This window comes from Schistocerca cancellata, chromosome 2, assembly GCF_023864275.1.
Source record: "Schistocerca cancellata isolate TAMUIC-IGC-003103 chromosome 2, iqSchCanc2.1, whole genome shotgun sequence".
Taxonomy (NCBI): Eukaryota; Metazoa; Arthropoda; class Insecta; order Orthoptera; family Acrididae; genus Schistocerca; species Schistocerca cancellata.
Window position 1 is genome coordinate 827,863,659 of NC_064627.1, and position 6,082 is coordinate 827,869,740.

Consider the following 6,082-nt stretch of genomic DNA (forward strand, 5'->3'; position numbering starts at 1 on the left):
TTAGATCCAAGAAATCTTTAAGGGAGGGCAGAAAATTGTCTCAAGATATTGGTTGTGTACTTCTATACTTCTAACCACTTCCAAACTTTTCTTTCTGAGAAGTCCATTATGAGGGAAAATGTTTACAGGTTATATTATTTAATGATACATTCATAACAACATGTGTGAAAAGTTTCTATTAGAAAATTAATTTGTGGGAATATCAGTTCTGACACAGTCTCCAGGACCCTCCACATTAGAAGAGAATAGTCTTGGATTGTGCAGTGAGAGAGAGAGAGAGAGAGAGAGAGAGAGAGAGAGAGAGAGAGAGTAGTAGTAGTGTGATCTGAGTCCTCTCTGAGGCAGCAGTATGTATTTATGCTGACTAATAAAGTTTATTTAGATGTATCCACTCCATTCATTATTTAGGTTAGTTGTAAATAAAAGCCTCTACGATGATCTATCCTCCTTGGCGAACCCACGCCAGTCGTGAAATGCGCTATTCATCATTTTTCATTGTGACAGTGTAGCCATCACACAACATTTTGACCAGTGCAGCACTTCTGTAGTGCACTGAACAAAGGATTGCAGTGCACATTGTGAAGTGTTCTCTGTGTGCAAAAACAATGTCGGAAACTGAGTGCACCAATGACTCAAGACACCCCTACCAACATCACTGAACCTTTGGCCCATCAGCAATGTCTACCACCTATGAACCCATTCTCACATCATGAGTACAACTCTGCTATTAATAGTGTTACCTGTGTACAATGATCCCAGAGTGTGTATAGGAACATTTTTGTGTCATCCATGCCTTCTGCTTCGCATGTGCATTATGAACATTCACATATGCCCCACAATCACCATTCATGTGTCATGAAGAATCACTGGGAATATTGCCTTGAACTAAAGCCTTGCTTTTAGGTTTGGAGGATAGTGCATTTTCAGGTAATGCTCCATTTGAAACCAGGTGTAATATACATGTGACACAAATTGTGTGTCTCCTGCACCTTCTGTGTCGTGAAATGCAACGTCCAGTTGTTTACTGTTTCATCGCAACAAACCAGGCTTCATGCACAATCTGCAGCCATCTTTCCTGCTACAAGAGACCATCCTGCAGATTTGGTCTTCACTTCATGTCCAAAGCTTAGTACTCGCCTCAAATAGCCCACTTTTGATGTTGTGACTGTTGACAATTTTTTTACAGCGACTGGAGTCCTTGGTGATAATTATAGATACACCAATTTACTCTACCACCTAGCAGGTGAAGCAGAAGTCATCAGTGACATCAACTGTCACCATATCAAACAAATAAGTATGAGACAGCGAATTTCACGCTCCTATGACATCTCTCACATACCCCTGAATAACAAGTACAGGAGGCAATGTATAACCAACAGCTACACGACAACACTATGTCACACCTCTGATGACATCTCCATGGAATTGTCAACTATATTCTCATGCGAGACATGGTACTATGGATGTTATGATTGCTTAAACTACTGACAGAACTACAACTAGTGATGATTACGCATGAGTCTGAACCTCTTGACAAATGACTCATGCTAACAAACTGTATGTTCTTCATCTAATGTCACCATCAGTTAATAAATAACCAGGACAATGACACACTAGGTAGCACAAAGGCATTATCATCTTCAGCATCAACCACTACCAGCCGAGCCAGCATAACACAATCTGAGGGTGACTTCACACACACTGCAGTGAGAACACCTCACTCCTGACACAGGACAAGGACAGGCGTGGGAATGTGACCTCTTCATGGCAATCATTCTGCTTGTTTCATACTACCTTTGGGCAGACAGCTTGAAAAAAATAAAAAACTGTACAAGTTCCCAAATGCCTTCAGTGTGCTGAAATAGATGCTTCAGCCCACTCAGTACCACATAGTTTCCTAACACCCTCCCATGTTGCAAAGGCTCAAGTCAGTTTTATGACACCTGTGGATGATCTCCATCCATGGCACTACCTTGTGTGCTGTTCAGATTCCACTAGATTTACAATGCACCTGGATATTTTATATCATCAACTTGTGTGTGCCAGTTACAGCATGGACTGCCTACACCACAACAACCTTTTGCCCGACGTAGTGCATTCAGCATTAATGCGCCACATTACCAGGGCTCAGGTTCAAGGATGATTCTCTAAGATTACATTCACTGCACCTTGTTTTGCCTGATGTGCTTCTACTCACAAGTCTATGACAGAACAAATCCATCAGTGCGTTTCTATGATTCAAAGTGTTCTCTCCATTCAGCAGCAATACCTTGACTGCTTCATGGAAGCATGATAACTTCACAATGAAAATTCTGACCTCTGCCACCACATCAATGCATCAGAAGTCAAACTAGCAACAGCACGCGCGCGCGCGAACACACACACACACACACACACACACACACACACACACACACACACACACACACACACACACACACACAAAGCCCTCTTTGCAATGACCAGCTGTGACAAACACTTTCATAGGCATTCTGCCGTGCTACACACAAACACCAGACGTCAACAATCATTTAAAACCAGCAGCTGCAGTTGAGGTGCCCCCCTCCTGTCACTGCCTGTCTTCACACCAGTCACAGCACAGTGCTCACCTCAGCCACTGTCACGTACGCCTCACAAGAAAGCACACTTCAAGGTCAGTATGCAGCTACCTGCAGTACTAGTAAATGGTGCACCGACCCCACATCCGCCTGGACTTGGGCTAATTCATGTGCAGTACGCAATGGTAAAATGCATAGAACTGTGATGACAGGTGGCCTCCCGTCACACACAAGCTTCATTGTCTGTGTCCTACAGCTAAAACTGCCATTGTACAACCATTAAACAGTCCCTGGGCATCACAAATTAAACTTATTCCCAGAAAGATGGTCAACAAGACTGTGTGGCAACTACTGAGTTCTTAACTCCGGAACAGTCCATGACAGCTACCCTTTCGTGAATCTCCAAGATTTTATACATGCGTTTGCAGCTGCAACAGTGTCCAGCGTCATTGATTACAGCCGCATGTATCTACAGATTCTGATGTACCCTGATGCTATACAAAAGACTGCCATCATAACACCATTCAGATTTTACTAATACCTCTTTATGCATTATGGCTTAAGGATTGTTATGTAAATGTGGCAGCAGTTTGTTGATGGACTCCTCTGCTGGTTCCCATTTTGTTATGCATGTCTTGATGATAGTTTGGTTTTCTCGCATTTCTCAGAGGAGCACACATACTTCACCTACAACAAGTTCTAGCTACTCTGCAACAGAGTTGTGTTATCATCAATGATGCCAAGTCACAGCTACATCAGTTATAAGTAACACTTCCTACTTCATCCAGCATTAAGCCAACCACTGAATGAATGGACGTAGTTAAAAATTTGCCTCTTCCTGAAACTTACCACAACTTATGTTATTTCCTTGGGATTCTCAGTTTTTATTGCAGACATCTTCCAGATGCTGCTGGGCTTCTGTATCCCCTTACAGATGCCTTATCAGGCAAGTACAAGCAGCTCAAGAGAAAAATTGACTGTGCAGCAGAGATGTCTGAGGCATTCTGTAACACAAACAAAAAATTTTGCGCAAGCCATCACTTTCTCTCTTCGCAATCACAAAGTTGACCTCACACTCACCACTGATGCTAATGACTAACAGTGGGTGTGGTACTTTCAGCATGTTGTTGATGGAGTTCCTCAGCAATTACAGTTCTTCTCAAAGAAACTCTCACGGTCACAGTCTAAATGGTCACCCTTTGACTGCAAGCTTTTTGAAGGGTATACAGCTGTCAAACATTTTCAAGAAGACATCAAAGGATGTCAGGTGACTATATACACTAACCACAAGCAGCTGGTCGCTGGTCCCAAGATGCCAGACCTCAGTAGTACAGACACTTAGATCTCATTGTGCATTGCACTACTGACATGCATCACATTCATAGCGCAGATAATGTCATCGCCTATTGTCTGTCCTGAATCTGTGCAATACCCCTGTATTATGATTATGAAATTATGGCAGCCGAACAAGTAAAAGACTCCATCACCATCTCAACGATGTATGCCTGTTAGCTGCAAAGATATGAAGAGACTGAAATAATGCATGATGATATAAAAGAAATTATTCACATCATTAAGGGAGATGAAAATTTAATTGTGACGGGGGACTGGAATGTGATTGTAGGAAACAGAAGTGAAGGAGAAGTAGCAGGAGAATGTGAAATCGGGGAAAGGAATAAAAAGGGGATGGCACCTGATAGAATTTTGCAGAGCTAACACTTGAGCAAAGAATCATAAACAGCTGTTATATATATGTGGAAGAGATAAGGATGCACCAGAAGGTTTCAGATGGATTATATACTACCAAGGAAGAGATTTTGAAACCAGATTTTAAATTGTAAACTTTTCACAGGGGCAGGATTGGAGTCCGAGAACAGTATAAATGGCTGCAAACCACAATTTAAAACTAAAGAAATGGCAGAAACATAGAAAATTAAGGAGATGAGACCCACCTGGATAAAGTGAAATGATTAGAGCTTGTTGACAGTTCAAAGGAGTCAGTAGGCAATGGTTAACTGAAACAGGAAAAAAGAGTACAACAGAAGATGAATGAAATAGTGAATATAGCAGAGGATCAAATAATCACATAACCCAGGAGACATGAAATTTAATTGAAAAAAAGGAATAAATACAACAATGAAGAAGGCATAAAGGAGTACAGACCTCTAACAATGAGACTGACAAGTGTAAAATGGCTATGAAGAAATGGTTAGAGAAGAATTGCAAAGCTTTAGGTGATCATTTCTCCCTATGTAGGTCGGTGTCAACAAAATAATTTTGCAATCCAAGCAGAAAGCTAGTGAGAAAATTCCATTGCAACAAAAAACGCCTTTCTTTTAATGATATCCAGCCCAAATCCTGTATCATTTCTGTCACACTCTCTACCATATTTCAAGATAATACAAAACATGCTGTCCTTCTTTGAAGTTTTTCAATGTACTCCATCAGTCCTATCTGGTACGGATCCCACATCGCGCAGCAGTATTCTAAAAGAGGACGGACAAGTGTAGTGTAGGCAGTCTCCTTAGTAGATCTGTTACATTTTCCAAGTGTCCTGCCAATGAAACACAGTCTTTGGTTAGCCTTCCCCACAACATTTTCTGTGTGTTCCTTCCAATTGAAGTTGTTTGTAATTGCAATACCTAAGTATTTAGTTGAATTTACAGCTTTTAGATTAGACTGATTTATCTTGTAACCGAATTTAACGAATTCCTTTTAGCACTCATGTGGATGACCTCACACTTTTCGTTATTTTGGGTCAACTGCCAATTTTTGCACCATTTGGATATCTTTTCTAAATCATTTTGCAATGACAGACTGAAGACCCCAAAACTTCTGTTGACAGCATTCAGAGAAAGATTTTGAGAATGTTGACTGGAATAATCTTTTTGAAATTCTGAAGATAGTAGGGATAAAATGTAGGGAGCCAAAGGTTATCTACATATTTACTTCAGTTATAAGAGTGGAAGGTTGTGAAAGGGCAACAGTAGTTGAAACGGGAGAGAGACAAGGTTGCAACTGATCCCCTATATTATTCAATCTGTAGATTGAGGAAGCACCAAAGGAAAAATTTGAAAAAGGAATGGAAGTTCAGGGAGAAGAAATAAAGACTTTGACATTTGTCAACAATATTGTAATTTGATCAGGGACAGCAAAGGATTTTGAAGAACAGCTGAATGGGATGAATAGTGCCTCGAAAAAGTTTATAACATAAACACAAACAAAAGTAAAAGAAAGCTAATGAAATGTAGTCAAATGAAATCAGTTGTTGCTGATGGAATTAGATTAGAAAATGAGACACTACGAGTAGTAGAGAAAGCTTGCTATTTGGGCAGCAAAATAACTGATGATTTCCAGTCTCTCTGTTGTGCTTGCCAGTTTTTCTCCTACATGGTATCTGTCTAGAGGAAGAGGTATTGAATCTATGGGAAACGGGAATACGGGTAAATGTATATACAACAACCTGTTCCCATAAATGTCTATACATACACATTTTATAGCACAAAGAAAGATACATGTGTACG